Source organism: Gopherus flavomarginatus, chromosome 5 (assembly GCF_025201925.1).
Source record: "Gopherus flavomarginatus isolate rGopFla2 chromosome 5, rGopFla2.mat.asm, whole genome shotgun sequence".
Classification (NCBI taxonomy): domain Eukaryota; kingdom Metazoa; phylum Chordata; order Testudines; family Testudinidae; genus Gopherus; species Gopherus flavomarginatus.
In genome coordinates, this window is record NC_066621.1 from 22,886,375 (window position 1) to 22,906,618 (window position 20,244).

Genomic DNA, 20,244 nt, shown 5'->3' on the forward strand with positions numbered 1-20,244 from the left:
TATTATAAACCAGAAATAAATGTATTAAATATAACAGATGCATTTTAAGTAGTTAAGGAGGTAGCAGACAGAACAAGGCAGATTATTAAGAAAATAAAACAGAGCACGCAAACGAAGCTTAATACATGAAAGAAAGTGGTTACATGTGAGTTCTCACCCTAAATGTAGTGCCAGTATAGACAAGCTCTTAGTTGTTTCCAGCAGTCCTCTTGGGTGGGGTAGCAGGGGAGAACTGACGACCTCGGATAACCTCACTCCCCACCCTTAAATAGGATTTGCATAAGGTGGGTGTCCTTTGTTTCCCCTTCCCTTTCAGTGGAAAGTTACAAGTAGTCCCAGGTAATGTTTTAGTATCAGGTGACAAGACCACCTGACTCTGTAGGGCCCCTGTAGCCATTCTTCACAGGGTGATCCACATAGTCATAGGAAGACTAAGGGCTTGGCTACACTCACACTTTACAGCGCTGCAACTGGGGTGTGAAAAAACACCCCCCTGAGCGCTGCAAGATACAGTGTTGTAAAGCGTCAGTGTAATCAGGGCAGCAGCGCTGGGAGCACGGCTCCCAGCGCTGCACGCTACACCCGTAAGGGATGTGGTTTACATGCAGCGCTGGGAGAGCTCTCTCCCAGCGCTGCCGCTCTGACTACACTCACACTTCAAAGCGCTGCCCCGGCAGCGCTTTGAAATTCCAAATGTAGCCATACCCTAAGCTATTTAATGTCCATTGTCCTGGTTGATGGGCTATCTGCCCTCTCTGGCTTTTCCATTGTTGTACCTGAAACATTAGCAGTGGACATCACCCAAAGTAACATAGTTGAAATACAGATACATAGTCAATACTCCTAACTTCAGATCAGAAATGATACAGGCACACAGATTGGATAATCGCATTCAGTAAATCATACCCTTTCCAGTGCTATCTCACATGAGCCATCTGGCATAAAATACATCTCAGTTATGCCATATTTATATCATAAGCCTATTTTCATAAAGAATATTGGAATGACACCTCACATACCAGAGCTGGAAAGAGAACCAATGTCTTCTGAGTGCCAGTCCAGTCTCCTGGACCATGCTGCCTGCTTGCCATGGGGGCTGCTCCTTGTAATGATGAGTCCTTGGCTACCACCATACAGGAATCTGAGAACCCCCAGAAAGCTGCATGCGAGTCTGGTACAGGAGTGCTGGAGCTCTGCTAATCAGAGTACTACTCTGTCTGCATCCGCTTGCATTTACTTCTCAAGAAACTGCACTCGTGGGAGCACACGTTTGTGACATCAGACCCCAGAACTGAAAATAGCAAATATCACCCTGGCACCAGGAAAGGCTGGCAGACTTTTAAGAAGTAATTACACGTAGCCACTTGGGTCGTCCTACAGCTGATTCCTTCCCCCTCACCACCATTTATTCTCCCTAGAAATGAGCCGACTCCTGAAAGGACTCTTCAACAATCAGAGGGGGGGGAAAGAAACTTTGCTCAAAATGGCACCAATGTAGGGCACTGGAGAGGAAAACGCAGAGTCAGTTACAGGCTTGCAAGGAACAGATAAGAGCAGCCAGAAAGCCGAGTAAAGTAGCTGTGCCAAGGGGTTAAGGAGAATGAGAAGGGCTTTGAGATATACATTGGGGGGAATAAAGAGAAAAGCAGCAGCATTAATAACCGAGGAAGGAGATGAAACTGATGATTTAAAAACTGCTGAGCTACTGAACCGTTTTTTTTCCAAATCTGTCTCCACTGAGAAAAGAATAAAAGTTTGAATGAGTAGGAAATAATGAAGAGCTTGTGTAGATCTAAGGGTTTGACTACACTAGAAAATGCCACTGCTTTAACTCTACCGGGACTATTAAAACAGCAAAACATTAGGCATTGGACTGCTATATCAGTAAACAATTGCTAAAACTTCTGCACCTCCCATCCCCCTCTAATACCAGTAAAACTTTTCTAGGGTAGAGCAAGCCTAACTGCTGATACCTGGAGTAAATGGATGTACACAAATCAGCATCCAGATTATCCTGTTTGAATAGAATTAGCTCATGGTCATGGATTTAAGGAGTTTTTGACTATATTTTTCCTAATGTCACGGAGAACTAAATATGGAAGTCCTGAAAATGTGTCACCAGTTTTCAAAAAAGCAAAGCAGGTCGATCCTGACAATTCCTGCTTGCTATAATTAGCTGCACTGCCAGATAAAAGTAATTCAGCAAATTAGTGAGAGAACAATCAGAACCCTCAAGAGGACTTTGGAAGCCGGAGCAATAAACGGTACAGATATATAAACAAACCAACCATACCGGACGTGCTTGATCCCTTTGTAAGCAAATTACAGATTTAGAGGATGAGTGGCATGCAGTCGATGGGCTTTAGTAAAGCATTTGACACAGTGCCTTGCAAAACCATACTTGAAAATGTAATGCGTGCAGCTTTGGAAATGAGTGTTTGCACAGCTGACAGAACTGACCCAGACAGTAATGTCTTCGAGAAGATGCAATGCAAATTCTGATTGCTTTTCTCCCCCAAAACGGCAGCGGACGTTCATGAACTTTTATCCCTGTACCTGAACAGTGCACAGAAGCCTCTTTCAGTTTCTGTTCTCCACATACAAATCTTTTCCTATCTTATTATTTATTATTTCTATTACAGTAATGCTCAGAGACCCCAACTGGGATCGGTGCCCAATGGCACTAGGCACTGCACATACACACGGAGATAGTCTCTGTTCTGGACAGTTTAGAGTCTAAACTGGCTGAAAGAAGACAGTTTTATTTTACAAAGGTAGCCAACTTGAAGATTTTGAAACTGACTAGTTAAAATACTGCTTGTAGTCGGGACCGGCGCTAAAGGTTTGAACGCCCTAGGCACATGGCAATTTCGCCGCCCCGCGTGCTGATCCCGCGGCTCCGGTGGAGCTGCCGCAGTCATGCCTGCGGGCGGTCCACCAGAGTCGCGCGAGCAGCCGACCGTCCGCAGGCACCACTGCGGCAGCTCCACCGGAGCCGCCTGCCACCCCCTCCGGCAAAATGCCACCCACCAATTATTCTGGTGCCCTAGGCGATTGCCTAGGTTGCCTAAATGGTAGCGCTGGCCCTGCTTGTAGTGTTGTTACAGCTATGCTGATCCCAGGATATGAGAGAGACAAGGTGGGTGAGATAATATCTGTTATTGGACCAACTTCTGTTGGTGAAAGAGAGAAGCTTTCAAGCTACACCAAGCACTTCTTCAGGTCTGGGAAAGGTACTCAGAGTGTCACAGCTAAATACAAGGTGGAACAGATTATTATGAAGCATAAGGAGTTAATACACATTGCAAGAGACCATTCTTTCAAGACACATGTTGCAAGAAGTTGGCTGTTATTACCTCTGCAGTCGTAGGACACAGGAGGGTTAGTGTGTTACACAGATGGCCATTAAAATACGTCAACTTTCAGAGCCCTAACTTTAAAAAAAAACCTTTAAAAAAAACAGAATTATGGCTGAGGTTTTCAGCACTGCCCAAAGGATTTGTTTCATGTAAAATTAAATCCCCCTGATGGTTTTGCAAATCCCACTCTGTAAGGATGTGCTCTTCCTCTCCAATATTGATGTTCAGAAGGGTCTTTTGGATGTATCACCACTAAACATTCCTGTCTCCTCTCTGACCACTTTAAACCCACTCTCCTGCCCCTTCAGTTTAAGGGTGTGTCTATATTACAAGCACTATAGCAATGCTACACCTACAGAGGTGGAAAGGGCTTTTCCATTGCTGTAGTGAACCCACCCCCTCAAGAGGCGGCAGCTAGATTGACAGAAGAATTCTTCCGTCAGCCTAGCAGTGTCTACACAGAGGCTTAGGTCATCTTAACTACGGCTCTCAGGAGTGAATTTTTAACACCCCTGAGCAACGTAGCTACATTTTTGGTGCAGGCCAGACCTAAGTTACAGCTCAGCTGTTGCTTTTACTGAGGTTTGAGGCTGGTCTACACTAGAAAGTTAGGTCGAACTTGCTATGTTGCACAGGGCAGATCCACACTACTGGGGCGGGGGGGCAGGGAGGGAGATCGATCTAAGTGACACAACTTCAGCTATGTGACTAATGTAACTGAAGTTGACGTACTTAGATCTACTTACCTTGGTGTCTTCACTGCGGTGTGTCAATGGGAGAGCGTAGATTTCCCCTTGCACTTCTCGTTGAGGTGGAGTACCGGAGTCGATGCTAGAGCAATTGGCGGTCGATTTAGTGCATCTGTACTAGGCACGATAAGTCGACCCCCACTGGATTGATGACTGCCCATCAATCCGGCCAGTAATTTAGACAAGCCCTCAGAGGTGTAAAAAATTCACAGCCCTGCAAGGTAGTTCAGCCAAAATCCCAGGGTAGACAGCACTAGGTCATGGGAAGAATTTGGGGAAGTGGATTTACTACAATGACAGAAGAACCCCTTCCATCACTGTAGCGTTTCTGGTGTACACATAGCCTTGGTTTACACTTACTACATATGCTGGCATAGCTCTGTGAGTCAAAGATGTGAAAAAATCACCCCCCTTATCTGAAACAGTTATGCTGGCAAAACCCCAGTGAAGACTTATGTCAGCACAGCAAAAGTCATTCGCTCCCCGGTGATTTTCCTACACCAGCAGAACTCCTTCTGTGAGCCTACGCTGGGTCTACACTAGGGAGCTATCCAACATAGGTATGGTGACATAGGTTGTGTTGTGTAGACACAAGGTGTGCCCTCCATCACCAGAGAGTGAAACGGACTCTAAAGAAAGCGCTGTCAAATGCACAAGAAAAGCAACTGAAAATATAATGCTCTTCTCCTAATCTCTTTCCATTTTAGTCAGCTCTAGAGTCTCTTCCAACTACAGCAGGTGCAATAGTTGCAGATGGAAATGCAATCTCCCCTTAAATTAATGATAGTTCTCTTTGAAGAGGGGCAGTATAAGCTCTAATAGCATACTTTTGACCCAATAAGATTCCTGTTCACCAGTATTGAAGCGAACCAAGTCTCATGGCTTGTCTACACTACAGACGTTACAGTGGCACAATTATGGTGTGCCGCTGTAGTGTAGATACTTGCTATAGTGACGGGGGCGGGGGGAGTTCCATCGCTGTAGTTAAGTCACCCCAGCTGATAGGTTGCAGGTAGGTTAACAGAACAATTCTTCCATCAACCTACCAATACCTACACCAGGGCTTAGGTTGGCTTAACTACAGCACTCAGGGGTGTGAATTTTTCATATCCCTGAGCAACACGACTAAGTCAACCTAAAGTTTAGTTATAGACTAGGCTGCAGGTAAGAGACACAGATACATGGTGGTTTCAATTGGCTGTACTCTTTTTCTTAATTAAACAGCTGAAAAATATGTTTTTTGCCCATCTGCTATGGAAATTTTAGAAACAACATAATTAATATAATGAAGCATGAACACGAGCCCCTCTTGGTAACCTGCCAAAGCTGGTATCTTATTTGTTACAGAGTTTGATGATCATCCTTAAATATATGTTATGGAGAGACACTCATTTCTCCATAAGGCTGCAGCCATCTCAATTAATACAACTGTTTTCAACCACCTCCCAGCTCTGCCAAAACTAAACCAATCTGCCTGAAGTCATTCACAGAGATGGTGTTACCCAGAGGTAGAAATTTTCTGGAAAGTTTGAGGCAAACAGAACAAGAGGCTTGTGAGATACCAGGATTCAAACAAATGAGGTGGTTACTGTTGATTTTCAGTAAGTCTTGCTGAGCACAGAGGAAGATCCAGGATACTGGAAGAACGCTAATGTGCCAATATTTAGAAAGGGAGAACAGGACGATCCGGGTAATTATAGGCTTGTCAGTCTGACACCGATCCTGGGCAAGGTAATGGAATGGCTCATATGAAACTTGATTAATAAAGAACTAAGGAGGATAATGTAATTAATGCCAATCAACATGGGTTTGTGGAAAATAGATCCTGTCAAACTAACTTGATAGCTTTCTGATGAGATTACAAGTCTGGGTGATAAAGGTAATAGCGTTGGTGTAATACACTTAGAATTCTGTAAGGCCTTTGACTTTATTCTGCATGACATTTTGATTAAAAAACTAGAATGATATAAAATTAAAGGCAAAACATTAAATGGATTAAAAACTGGCTAACTGCCAGGGCTCAAAACGCTACTATATATGGGGTGTCATTATTGAGGATATGCACTTCTAGAGGGGTCTCATGCTATTTAATGTTTTATTAATGCTGATAAAGTTTGCAAAAGACACAAAGATTGGAGGAGTGGCAAAGAATGAAGAGAACAGGTCACTGATCCAGGATCATTAGGTAAACTGGGTGCAAGTGGACCATATGCTTTTTAATACAGCCAAATGTACATGTATATATCCAGAAATAAAGAATGTAGGCTATACTCATAGGATGGGGGTGTCCATCCTGGGAAGCAGTGACTCTTAAAAAGACTTGGGGTCATGGTGGATAATCAGCTGAACATGAGCTCCCAGTGTAATGTTGCAGCTAATGTGAACCTTTGAGGTATAAACAGGGGAACCCCAAGTAGAAGTAGGGAGGTTATAGTACCACTATATTTAGCACTGGTGTGACCACCACTGGAATACTGTGTTCAGTTCTGCTGTTGTAGTTCCAGAGGATGTTGTTAAACTGGAGTCAGAGAGGGTTCAGAGAAGAGCTGCGAGAAGGATTAAAGGATTGGAAAACATGCCTTGTAGAGAGAGACTCAAGGAGCTCAATCTATCCATCTTAACAAAGAGAAAGTTAAGGGGTGACTTGATTACTGTCTATAAGTCCCTATTTGGGGAACAAATATTTAGTAATGGGCTCTTCAATCTACCAAAGGAAGGTCTAACACAATCCAATGGCTGGGAGTTGAAGCTAGACCAATTCAGACTGGAAATAAAGCAGAACATTCTAACAATGACAGTAATTAATCATTGGCACAACTTACCAAGGTTTGTGGTGGAGTCACCATTGCTGGTAATTTTAAAAACAAGATGTGATATTTTTCTAAAACATTTTCGGCTCTAGTTCGAACAGAAATTAATTCAGGGACGTCCTATGGGGATGCAGGGGCAGGGATGTGTCAAGACTGGAAGATCACAGTGGTCCCTTCTGGCCTTAGAATCTCTGCATCTATTTAAAAAAAGGTATTGAAAATTCTTCTATCCTTTTGATTCTTTGTACTGTAAACACCCTTACCACTCATCCTAGGGATGCCACATTTGGCATGTTCTTTCAGCCTTGGAGATGATACTGGTGATTTTGACTCATCTCACTGGTTAACCTTGCAGTTATTAACACCAACACTGCTTGCCCATCCTCTCTCAGGGCCCATGACACAGGGTTTCAGCCTGGTGTCGGGATCTGAAATTTGCAGTGGGCACTAGTGACACAGCAAAGTGCACTTCCGAAGCAAACGCGCTGCCTAGAACGTATTTATTAGTGAGGTTCAGTGATCAAGTGCTTTTTCAGCTCATCCCTCGAGAAAACAGACAGGAAAATAAAAAAAGGCAAAGCAGGAAGCTTGGCACATTGATTTCCATGCCAGTAACAGGAATGCTTTCCAGCGAACCGTTTTTTGTTACAAGAGTGCTTTACTGTATATGTAGGTAACCAGTTATTGGATAAGGTGCCAGCAGATAAAGCATAGTTCCTGGGTTTTGGAGGGCCCCATAAAACTTGTTGTGGGTGACCAATGGCTTCCTTTGTGCAGCTTCTGGGATTGGCTCCTCACAGTTTGGGGGGGTGGGCATTGAGGTCTGAGCCTGGAAAGCTGAACAAGGCTTGGGAACTCCTTGCGTGTGCTTAGCTCAAGATGGAGCCCTGCATATTGGGGGCTAGCCTGCAATGGGTCACCTCTCTTCTCTGCACAGCAGGGAGCACTGCAACAGGGACTTGCAATCTCCTCTTTCCCCCGTTTCGTTTGTTTAATCATTCGCCTTGCACCCGCTGGGCCAATATATTGATACACTCACCTCAATTAGAGAACACTGGTCTCTATTTCCAGAAGACAGACCACTCCACACCCTCTGCTCCAGCTCCCATCAACAAGACTGACCCAGTTCTTGACCCACAACAACAGAAAGCCATGTTCAACAGAGGTGTCCTAGGGGTGGACAGGTCCTGATGGATGGCAAAGGGGAACAGATCTTAGAGCTGAGGGCCCTACACTGAGTATGCAACTGCCCAGGAATCCCGCCCTGGGGAGAGATCATTCTGAGCAACCCTGCATGGTGGGATAAGAGGGTCCCACTTTGGGTTGTAAGAATATGCACCTCCTTGAATTGCAAGCAGAAGGGAAAGCGGAGCCAGTGCGTGCGGGTTATGCTCTCTCACCAGTCTAACACACCTGAAGGGTAGGCAGCCTGAGGCGCCCCTCCGTGGAAGCTCTAAGCACAGCCCATTGCAGTAGATGGTGGTTACGTCTACACCAGACAGGAATGCTTGCAGCCCATTGGCTGATGAAACTCAGTGGTGCCGCATGGGGCTCTGTTGGCCAATCAGCTGCATTTTGACCTTCCCAGCCACTTAATCCCTCTTAATAAAAGTAACCTGCTGCACCTCAGCCTCATCTCTTCCAGAGGCAAGAAGAAGCACAGTGCCCTCTGTGAAGAAGCTAGCAGTAATTTGGGCTCAGCTTGTGTGGTAATCGATGCCGCAGACACAACTCAAAGGGCCTCTGGATGGTGGCTGAAAGCAGCAGGAGAATGCCAATTAATGGTGTGTGCGGTGGGTTGCACAGAGACGCTTTTGATGAGGTTACAGATACTGTAACTATTTTAAAAACTGTCTCAGAAGATTCTTCTCTGAGGCTTTTTATTTGTGCCACTGCATTTATTCTGCAGAAGTTCCAGTCAATACACCAGCATGGGGCACAAGCTGAAATCAGACGATAGAGAAGAAAGGGAAAGCAAAGAGGGTTTTTATCATGAAGGTTTCAGGCCAAGCTAACTCTCCACTATGAAAGGAGCTCTTCCAAACACTGCAATATCAATATACCACTGCACAAGAGTAGAGCAGATCAGAAAAGAACTAAACGAGTCAGTGCAGAGAATAGAGAGAAGAAAAAATCTCCATTTCAGAGACCTGACAAAGAATTCTCTGTCAAAGTCTTGGTTTTGCATCTAGTTCTGAGTTCAAAAAGGGAGCTCGGGTGTTGTTAGCGAATTTCTGCTGAATGAGGCATGCTGGACTGACCGTGTTGCAGCCTGAATGCCTGTCTGGGCCTGATCCTGCAGTCCTCACATGACATCTTTGATGTTGCAAGTGGTTGCGCTGCCTGCAAATGTGCGAAGACAACACATGTGAGTACAGGGCTGTAGGATCATGTCTAAGTGCAGCACATCCTCTGCTGCAGTGGGGGCTTCTGCTACCCAACCAGGGCCTCAGGCCAGGCCAGAAGTGGAAGGTGGGGAGGCCAGACTTCAGTCTCTACTCACACCCTGACTTCCATTATAAGCCCCTGCTTTGAACAATTCATCACATTCCTAGATTCTTCTGAGCTTGCAGACACTGCTACATCAATTAAAGAGTTAATAAATAAATGCATAAAAACAGCCAAGACTAACCTCTCCCACCTCCGGGCATCCCCATAAAGCAACGCACAAGTCATTGGGCAAAAACATAGTGTGGAAGGAATGATCCAAAGGGAGCAGATTGACAAAAGCATGCCATCTCCCTGCAGCCCACTGGGTCCTCTCTGAGAGCGACAGCACGAGGCAGCTCCCCAACTTGGCTCCGGGATTGATTACTGCTACAGCACTGGCAAGTTCAGCTTTATTCGCACAGAAAAAAAAATACGTCCTGCTCCGTAACATTGGGTGTCTGCTGGTGTAACTTATACGATCTAGAAGCATTTCTCTGCACTGGTGAATTCTGGGACCACTAAAAGAGAAGCATGTTTCTGGCTAAATGGCGGCATGACTGTCTGGTTAATGATGCATTTTAAGCACTAGAGTGCGTTCGGAATCCACACCGGTCGGGCACAAGCTATCAGGATCGCTCTGTAAAAGGGGTTGCTGATAAAGTCCAAAGCTGCATCAGGTAGGAGAGGGTTCCTTGAACCACCTGGGAAGATGGATTTCTGGGCAAGTGTCACAGAAACAGGAAGTGACACTAACTAGAAATTAAACATCACAGAAGACCTAGGCAAACACTGAACTATCCAGAGTCTATTACATGTTCAGGACATATTTAAAGGCGGGGGGGGGTGTCTCTTCAGCTGTGCCTGGGGGTATTGCATGTGCAGTCTGCATATTGCACAAACATCTACCAGTAAACAGAGTCAGGATGAACTCTACCCTGACATCCGATGGTGAATTATGGGGAGTGTGGAAAGGAATTTCAGGTATTTGCATTGGCACACTCACCCCACCTAGCATAGCCCACGGCAGCCTAGGATGGTTATTTTGACAGCTCTGGGATCCCCAATTTCTTTGTTATTGGGGCAGGCGGAATAAAGTGTTGTCACCCTGATATGTGAATGAGGAACTATGAGACTGCTTTATGACAGAGAGTCTTACCATCAATTAAGTAGCACTTGCTAGACAAGGGACATGGGGCCCAACTCCCAGTGAATGCAGAGATGTTGGGGATTGGTGTGTGTACCTGATGGTATGGGCCTCTTTTGAGGGCCTGGAACACCAATTGCACATCCTCCTCTCTCCACTGTTGAAGAGCAGAGTTAATTTTGATTCCATTAGGAGTTCATCTAGAGGCTGCTGAGCTGAATTCACGTTGGGCCAATGGTGCACCAGCACTGGGGCTCCCCTACTACAAGCTGAAATCACTAAAAGAGCTAAGCTTACTGAGCTGAGATCACTGAGTGCTGTGTCAACTAGCGGGGGAGCCTGAGGATCTATCGCTAAGCAGCTGGCACAGCGGAGCAGTTTGTGCAATGGTTGGAGCAGCCCACGGAACAGCGAGCAGAGCAGAGCGGTTTGTGGGGATGGCTGGAGTGGCTCACAGGTTGGCTGGAGGAGCGGCACAGCTGGTGGAATGGAGCCGGTCATGGTGAAGGCTTCAGCAGAACTCCACGGAGAGGCAGAGCAGTTGGCCTTGGCCCACATAAGGTGCCCCTTAAAACCCTGTGTGTGTGTGCCCCCCCCCATTTCCACCCAGGCTGGGGAGGGTAAAACTCTGCAAATGAACTTTGAACTCTGGGGCAGCACTGACCAGGGACAGAGACTTTTGGGTTGTGGGACTTTGGGGTGATTAGGCTTAAGACCCTAAGGGGAAAAAGGATATTGCCAAACTTACTTGGTGGGTCTTTTGCTCATGGTTTATGTTATGAATCCTGTTTGTGGTGTTTCCCCAATATGATCCACATTGTTTCCCTCCTTTATTAAAGGGATTTTGCTACACTCGGACTCTGTGCTTGCGAGAGGGGAAGTATTGCCTCCTAGAGGCAGCCGGGGGGGGTGGTATGTAATTGTCCCAGGTTGCTGGGTGGGGGCTCGAGCCAGTTTTGCATTGCGTTATTGAAATGGAACCCCTGGATACTGAACCCGGCCCTTGTTGCTGCCAACTCAGACAGGCAGAAGGGTTACACACCAATATCGCCAAGTGTTCAACAATCATGCGTCAGGACCCCCAAAATCATGAGATTTGCCTAAAAATTGTGAGATTTTAAACATCAGAAATGTTAAGTTTCTCTTTTTTTACTAAAACACAAATCTCAGAGGTATAATTTTTGAGGCCCAATAGAAATTTAGTCCTTAAAATGTTTCACATCTTATTATTTGCATAGTTGTAGTGCCCAGGATCCCTTCACAGCCTAGATAATGAGTTTTCCTGTTGTCTTGTATTTTCTCCATGTTCACATCAGACATGCGGAAGCTAATCCTGCGCAAAAGTCCCACCAGCATTTACCTCAAAAGCCAGAGGAGTGTGACGCCCTGGTCCTCCTGAACTGAATTCAGATAGTAAGACAGACAACTGTAAGGGCAAAGATGTGGTAGATTCTTGGCAGAGCCGTTTCATGCTCCCTTGGGTGCGTGATTTCACTGAAACAAGAGCGAAGGCGGCTCATCACGCATGGGGGACTTTTGCATGTCCCCCTCTCTGCCATGCCATCCATCCTCATTCCGTATCCTGAGAACCTCTGCCGAGCTTATGGCCTCGGAAACGGACTCAGTGAAAAGAGAGTTATAAAATCCTCTTTGAGGCCCAAAGAGACTGAGACCTGGGCTACATTTAAAAGTTTTGTTGCTTTAACCAGAGCACTGTAGTTAAAGTGGTTTGACTCCTTCTAGTGTGGATTCCACTACACTTGCATATCAAAGCGTTCATAGTAGTATAAAGCACCTCATGCTAGTCTAACTGTATCCACGCTAGGGCCTGTACTGTCATAACTCTGTCAGAAAAAAAATCAGATGTCTCACCAAACGAGTGATCCTGGTACAACTTTTTAAGGGCAGACCACGCCTAAGTGACCTTGTTAAGGTCACACAGAGATGCTGGGCATAGCAGCATTGAACACAGCGGCACCAGAGTCTCAGACTAGTTGTCCTTCCTGCTGCTGGGAGCAGTTAGGCCACAGTCAAATGCTTTTGAAACTCCCACTCCAGACATTCTTACAGACCCTAGAGCCTCTCCGGTCCTGAGAAGCACGGCTTTCTGGCAGGGAAGGAGATGCCTGAGGTAAGATGGCATCGCTGCCTTGGTGCTTCACAGCTGAATGACACTCCTGTGCAGATCCTAAGCAGTCACAGGACACGACTGCGTCTGCAGAGAAGCCCTGGGGGCTCTCAGGAGACAGGGGAGTCTCTGGTGTCAACTCCTCTCTTCCTCCCAGACCACTGGGAACTGAGTTCCTCAGGCCTCGCCCTGATGGCCACCCTCATGATGGGTCCGAGTGATGCCCACCAGTGGTAGGCCAAAGACTGCATCCACTCAGCCCCCACTTGCCTGCACAGTTGGTCCTGCCAGAGCCACGGGGGAGCCTGTCCGGCTGGAGCCGCTGGCTACATTGGGGCGGAAACCACCTTCAAGGCTGGTGGCCAGTACTGAACTCACTAGAGAATGTGATATGGAAATGGGTCTGGCTGAGGAGACCTGCTGGCTGTCTGGGACCCTGGATCTTCGGGCTGGCAGGGGTCAGCCTGGCCTCTCTTGAGTCAGCAATGCCTCTAGGCTGCTGCTGACGTGTCTCACAGACTTTAAGGCCAGAAGGGACCATCATGATCATCTAGTCTGACATCCTGCACATCGCAGGCCACAGAACCTCAGCCACCCACTCCTGTAATAGACCCCTAGCCTCTGGCTGAGTTACTGACGTCCTTAAATCATGGTTTAAAAGACTAAGTTACAGAAAATCCACCACTGACACTAATTTAAACCTACAAGTGACCTGTGACCCATGCTGCAGAAGAAAGCAACACCTCCTCCCCCCGGTCTCTCTCTAGCCTCGCCTTGAGCTCCTCTGGTGACTCACCCTTCCTTCACTGGAGCACAGAGGCTTCCTTAGCACTAGCTCCACCACTGCCAGAGGCTTTCATGTTACCACCTCACTGCTCTGCTGGTATCTGCCTGTGTGCCTGGCGTGGTGTCTCGGAGTGACAGCATCCCACTGCAGGTTTGGAGTCACGCTCTATCCCTCCAAATGTCCCCTCCCCCGGCTGGAACCCCTACCCTGGCTCTCTCCTCAACCAGCTGCCAGACTTTCTTCCTTGAAATCTGTGCCACCCTCATCCTCTCAAAGCTGTACAGTCACAAGAACAGCAGTATCCCAGCCTCCGCTTCCCCCTCTCCCAGCCCCGTGCCTAGCCATTAGACCACACTGCCTCTGATGGAACTTTGATTGCAGTCAGCACTCTCAATGCTGTGGGTTCCTCCATTGTATGGGAGCCCAAGTTGGGGCCTAAACTTTCAGAGGTGCTGAGCATCTGCAGTTCCCACTGACATCCACTGTACTCACGGGTGCCCAGCATTTCTGCAGACCAGGGGCCCCAGGGTTTGACGTTGGACACACGGAAACAGCCTGCCAAAACCAAACACCGCTCTGGGAAAGGCTGCAATGCGGCGCTGAAACGGGTTTGCAAACAGAAACAAATAATGTTCTCGATTCCTCACAGCCCCAGGTGTAACCTCCGTGGCTGTTGGCTCAATGCCTGCAGCGAGGATTGAAAGCATCATTGCTGAGAATGTGTCACAGGAGAGATCCCACACTCAGCTCGCGAGGGGTAGAGCTGGAGGAATTCTAGTGGCTCCCGCGGTTGGTCATGGTTCCTCCAGGAAGAAGCACTGGGACAGCATAAGTGCTGGTGTGAGACACAAGATCTTAGTCCCAGCTTGCCATGCTGTATTAACTTCCCCACTGAGCCACCGCTAAGGTCCAGGGGGCAGCTGAACCCCAGAGCACCGATGAGGTGCACAGAGCCACTCCAGTGATAGGGGCCAGATAAACACAATAGACAGAGGCCCAGGGCTTCTTGGAATCCCTGGGGATCTATCAAGTTTGTGGGGCTGGATTCTCCACCCGTCCCTGTCCTGGCCACACTCCAAACCCGACTGAGCTCCCATCCCTGGTGAGAGGGGACAGCGAGGCCCTGTGTGGCTGTGGCCACGGTCTAGCCTGACAGGCCCCTAGTCTGACTGTTAACAGGCAGCCCTCCTGGCCCCATGGTCTCTGGGGTACTGGGATGGGCAGGACAGCACCCAGCAGTGTGGTTCGGCGTGCATCACAGTGTTCTCCTCTTGTGTCTTTGAAGCTTCTCACAAGAAGCAAAGCTCTTCGATTGCATCAGTGCCTCTGGGGTCAACGTAGTAGAGGACGGTGCAGGGCAGCCTGCCAAACCTCCACGTGGAGCAGCAGGCAGGTGAACATCCTGCTCATCCTTCAACCTTCGTGTCCTTGACGCCACTCCCCTCCTGACTGGTTGGCCCTGCAGTCCAGGGCCGCGGTCCCGCCCCTCCAAGCTGGTATCAGTCTCTCTGCAGGAAAGGAGTTGGCGATACTGCTCTGCCCTGGAAGGAAAAAGGGCCATGGGGGAAGGCACTTCCATCTTCTCGGCTGCTTTGTTCCACCATCACATCATAAGCCCCAGCCCCTGAGCTCAGCAGCCCACAGGGGGAGAGGGCCTGTTGCTACCTGGCTTAAGGGGATGCAAATGAGTGGTCCCCTTTGGGACAGATCCATGGCCCTGCATTCGCCACCATCCTCACCAGCGTTAGCCAGGAGCCACATGCTCAGGGAGGCACAGGAGCTGTAGTGGCTGGTGCAAGGACTGGAGCTGCCGGATCCTTCCACTCTCCCCACTTGGGGGCTCAGGTTCAGAGGAGCAGTCCAGTTTGGCCCCCAGCTCCATGCAATTTATCCTGCTGTTCAGTTGGCTCCCGCCGCTGGTCCTGGGTCCCCTCCTGTAATGTGATGCATGTTACTGCTCAGTGTGGACAGGCCCTTGTGTTAGCACCCTGCACCGCAGCTCCCGAGCTCAGCATCTAGTGGAGAACATGGGAAACGCACCAGCGCTGACAGACTTTAAATCAGGAGTAGGTGTCTTTGTAACAGCCACGTGCCAGCTCAGCCAGGAGTGACGACTGTATGCCAGAGTCTGGATAAAGCTCTCGGGCCCACGGAGCAGGTCAGAACGGTCCCTTCTGGCCTTAAAAGCTACGATTCGGGAAGTGCTTTGCGATGCCGTGAACAGGGCTGCAGCCAGCTCAGCTTCCTTGATGATTCCCTGTTTTGTTCATTCCCTCTGGGGCACCTGGCACTGGCCACTGCTGGAAGACAGGATACTGGGCTAGATGGGTCATTGGTCTGACCCAGTAGGGCCGTTCTTATGTTTTTATATTCCCCCTCTGTCCATGCCGAGTTGCAACAAGAGCCTGTGCTTTGCTCAGACACAGACGTTTTCCAGGACAGATGGTGTCAGCAAAGGCTCAGAGCTGGCCCAGAGGGGATCCAAACGCTGGTTTCCATTAACTGGCCCCGCTCTCAGGGCCCAGCCTGTGGAGCCATATGTCTAGGGTTTGTTTGAACTTTGACAATTAGACTTTTTTTTTAAAAAAAAAGCATTTTACTTATGCCTTCTCCCCTCCCCCCCACCTAAAAAAAAAGTCCAATTCCCCTGAAACAACCCAGACATTGGTTCTCGCTCCTCCAGCTGGCCCTACTGCGGCAGCATCCCCAACCCTGTTCCTGGAGCTGGGCTGAGCTCCCTTCGCAGAAAGCAGAAAGGGAAATTCCCAGAAGTTTAGCACAAAAGCCGAAAGAAGAGACAAATAGGGCCCAGCTTCCCAGAGTGCGCTGCAAACAGAGTTTGAAATAAAAGAGCCAACAGTCCATGTCAATGACTTAGGAGGGGCCTGTGATTCAGGCATGCATTTGACGAAGTGGGTATTCCCCCACGAAAGCTCATGCTCCAATATGTCTGTTAGTCTATAACAGGGGTAGGCAACCTATGGCACGTGAGCCGAAGGCGGCATGCGAGCTGATTTTCAGTGGCACTCACACTGCCCGGGTCCTGGCCACCTGTCCGGGGGACTCAGCATTTTAATTTAATTTTAAGTGAAGCTTCTTAAACATTTTAAAAACCTTATTTTACATACAACAATAGTTTAGTTATGTATTATATACTTATAGAAAAAGACCTTCTAAAAATGTTAAAATGTATTACTGGCACATGAAATCTTAAATTAGAGTGAATAAATGAAGACTTGGCACACCACTTCTGAAAGGTTGCTGACTCCTGGTCTATAAGGTGCCACAGGACTCTTTGCTGCTTTTGTGAATCAGTGGAGTTTCTCCTCCAGTCCCAGACACCTCCACTGGTTCCTCATTCAGCCTAGGACCCAGTTAAAATAAATCAACCTCCAGGTCTGCAAAGCCTTGTTCCAGGTGACTCCACGGACCCTCTGTACCACCATCCCTCATGAGTCCTTCATCCTTTCTGGATGCAAGAGTCTTCTCCTCTGCAACTGACTCTGCTTCACCCACTCTCTCAATCCCTCATTTCAAGTCTCCTCTGAAAAGGCACCTTTCCTTTGCTGCCTCTGGATCCCGCTCTCCCCCTGCTCTTATTACTTGACTCTGGGAAGCATTTGGTGAGACACTTTGTAGGAAAAAGGTCCCACAAATGGAGCTTGCAGGGCTAGATTCAAGGTAGTTGCACTGTACCAGACTGGGGGAGGGAGGAAGAGAGGATTTGCCGGCTTTTGGGTGTACACAATGCAAGACAAGCTGCTGTGACAGAACTCTGTAACAGTAAAAATCACTCTGTTCACTTCAAAATTCCCCCTGAGACAAGATGCATATGTAGATAAGTGCATTCCAGCAGCACCCAAAGGTGCTGTATAAACACAAAAGAAGACATGGCCCCTGCCCTGAAAAGGTTAAATGGAAACAAGAATAATTAGAACCCTGAAAAAAACTGAAGGAAAGGCAGAGAATAGGAAGAGAAATGTGGAAAACAACAGAGGTGACTGGTTTTATAGAAAGCTTCCTTTAAATAGCACGCCAGGTTGAATCTATAGCAGTGGGCAGACCACTGGACTGGAACCCAGGAGACCTAAATTCTATGCCTGGCTCTGTCACTGACCGGCTGGGCAAGTCACATCCCAGCTTCATGCCTCAGTTTCCCCATCTGTACAACGAGGATGACGACACCAACCTGCTTTGGAGTTCTATGGAAAAGTAACTCCAATACCAAACCCTGCCATTTCCCAGCACTGTCCCCTGGGGATGCTGGCAGTCCCCCTCCTTTGCTGGCTGAGAGGCTGGCAAGGCGGCCCATGAGGTGCGTGCACAGGGCGAGCGGTAGAGCTGTAACTAGGGATTTTTGCGCTCGAGGCAAGGGACAGGGGTGGCATGTCCTGCTCTTCGGTGTCGGGTTCCTCTTGGAAGGAAGGACCTGCCACCAAATTGCTGCCGTTCTTCAGTGGCAATTTGGCGGCAGGTCCTTCCCTCTGAGAGGGACTGAGGGACCTACCGCCGAATTTCCACCAAAGAACCGTACGTGCCGCCCTTCTCCCTTGCCGACGACCGGCAGCAATTCGGCGGTGGGTTCCTCAGTCCCTCTTGGAGGGAAGGACTTGCCGCTGAATTGCCGCCGAATGAGAGACTTTCTGTGCCCCTCACTCGCCTCGCCCTTGTTACGGCATCGGCGAGCGGAGAGTTAATACTGCAGCGAGCCGGAGAGGAAAGACACACCAGAAAAGTGCTGAGTCACCAAGCCAGCTCTCACTGCAGCACTTCCATCCTGCCAGGTTCCTGGAGCAGTCCCAGAGCAAGAGCGGCTGAGCCAGTCCTCTCTGACGCGGGTCACCGGAGCCAAAGCCATTCCCATGACGGATTTACACAGGAGCAGTGGGGAGAGACACCTGCAGTTAATTCAGCCACTTTGCTGCAGACGCAGCAATCTCCACCCCCTCTGTGGGATTCCTGTCTAGGTTACCCAGGTGGAAATCGACAGCAGCCACTGGTGCCTGGGAGGTTATAGTTGGCCCGAGAACCATTGTGGGCCCATGCTCAGGGAGGAGACTACTTTCCTGATCGATCTGATTCAAACCACTTCCAAAATCTCAATGGACATTGTTCTTGAAAAGGAAAAAGATGCAAATTCCCCAACTCCTCCTTTGCCTCAGTAATACTCCTTCCACTTGCCCCCCAGCAATCTTGCCAAAGATAATTTATTTTAGGTTCACATTCTGGCCCATTTCCCTGGTGGGAAAACTGAGGTATAAGATTTGCCAAAGGCAAGAACAGAAGTCAAGTCTCCTATCTCTCCTTAGACTGCATTAGCCATAAACACACCCTTCTTGCAGTGACTGGAGAATGTGCCCTTCCTCTCCAGCTCATCCTGGCAGCATGTTTTCTTTCTTTTCTCAGTAGAACAGCCTGTGCCATCAAACCTGGGAGTCCAAATACATCCTAACAGAATTCAAGTTTCTAATGGCTGAGTCTGTGGTTCATGCATGTCAATGAAAGGGCTGGCTGGCTGGGTTATTAAGCTGCCACATGTGAACATAACTGTTCTGGTTTCATTATCCTGCAATACAATACGCTGGGATCAATACTCTAGGGGCTAGGTTGTGGTTATTCCTCATGTCACGGTGGATTTAGAGGGGATGTAAATAATGCCCACGTATGTAAAATAATGAATGGTCTAACAAAGCTAAATGGAGAGGCTTCTATTTATCTATATAAGACAACAGCCATGAGACCTCCAATGAAACTGAAAGGCAACTTATATACAGCTGACAACAGGAAATATTTTCATGTACAGCATATCAGCCTGTGGGACTCATTGCCACAAGATACCAGTGATGGCAGGAATGTAATAGAATTCAGAAGAGGATGAGTATGGGTAAAGAGAATATAAAACACCTCCAATGACATAAGAAAGGGTCTAGCAATGTTTTTATAAGGGAGTATAAACCAATCACTGACAGATGGGGTTAGGAAGAAACTAGGACGTCCATAAGGGGTTTCTGTAGCAACTGGTCTTAGCCATGTGAGAGCCTGGATACCGGGCTAGATGGATCCCTGGTCTGATTCAGGCCGGTAAATCCTGGGTCTCCCCCAAGTGGGAACATGATAATATTCCTCTTAGACCTGGACTTGCAAACTCTCCATGCTCAAGGGAACCTGGGATCAGATGACGGGAGTTTAACTGTCCTTAGAAACCTCTAACTGGTCATGGCAAAACAGAATGGAGGAACATCTCCAGATCTGTATTTGGGAATGCAGATGTCTTTACTAGGGGGCTCCAGCCCACTGTGCTGGAGGAAGGTTTTAGTGCGTTCACTCACCTGGCCTCCATGGAGTGAATAAGTGCCCGTTTCCCCACTTCCCCTCCCCCCAGTCCAGGGTCTGTTGGTTGGAGCAGGGCTTTACCAGCTCAGAACTCTTCATAGGAATTCAGAGTGAAGACACGTGTCCCTTGGACCCTATCTAGGGCATCCTCCCCCTATTGCTCTGTGCAGAGTCGTCCCAGACACTCGATCCCTCATGGCTTGTCTGGTCCCAAGCAATGGGGCTCCCACGTCTCCCTCAGGGAGACTCTCCCACACTCCCGCAGAGCTGCATACTACAAGCAATTTCCTCATAATCCATTTAGGATCCAATTCCTCTCTCACTGACAGCTGTGCAATGCCAATGACCTCCAAAGGGTGCACAGGCAGAGCGGAGCCAGGTTTAGCTAAGATACGTCCTTTCCCTAACTCTCACCCAGGGCCTGTGAGACCTGTGGTGCGACTGGCTCTTCTGCTAGAACGTCCCAGTGACTCTCTCTACCTCCAGGTATCTCTTCCCATTCTT

At 48.2% G+C, this 20,244-nt stretch overlaps 2 protein-coding genes across 8 annotated transcripts in view; one reads left to right on the forward strand and one right to left on the reverse strand.

The window, feature by feature from the left end:
* The window catches only part of PPP1R12B (protein phosphatase 1 regulatory subunit 12B), a 602,395-nt gene that overhangs the window by 209,833 nt on the left and 372,318 nt on the right, over positions 1-20,244 (forward strand). The gene's annotated exons all lie outside the window — the stretch shown is intronic.
* Positions 1-20,244, reverse strand: part of SYT2 (synaptotagmin 2) — a 204,840-nt gene that overhangs the window by 35,348 nt on the left and 149,248 nt on the right. The window contains exon 1 of one of the 5 annotated variants that reach the window (XM_050956305.1): positions 1,020-1,185. The exons of the other annotated variants lie outside the window; for them this stretch is intronic. The gene's annotated coding sequence lies outside the window, so the exon portion shown is untranslated. Of the gene's footprint in view, positions 1-1,019; positions 1,186-20,244 lie in introns of those variants that run through there. 5 annotated transcript variants of the gene reach the window in all.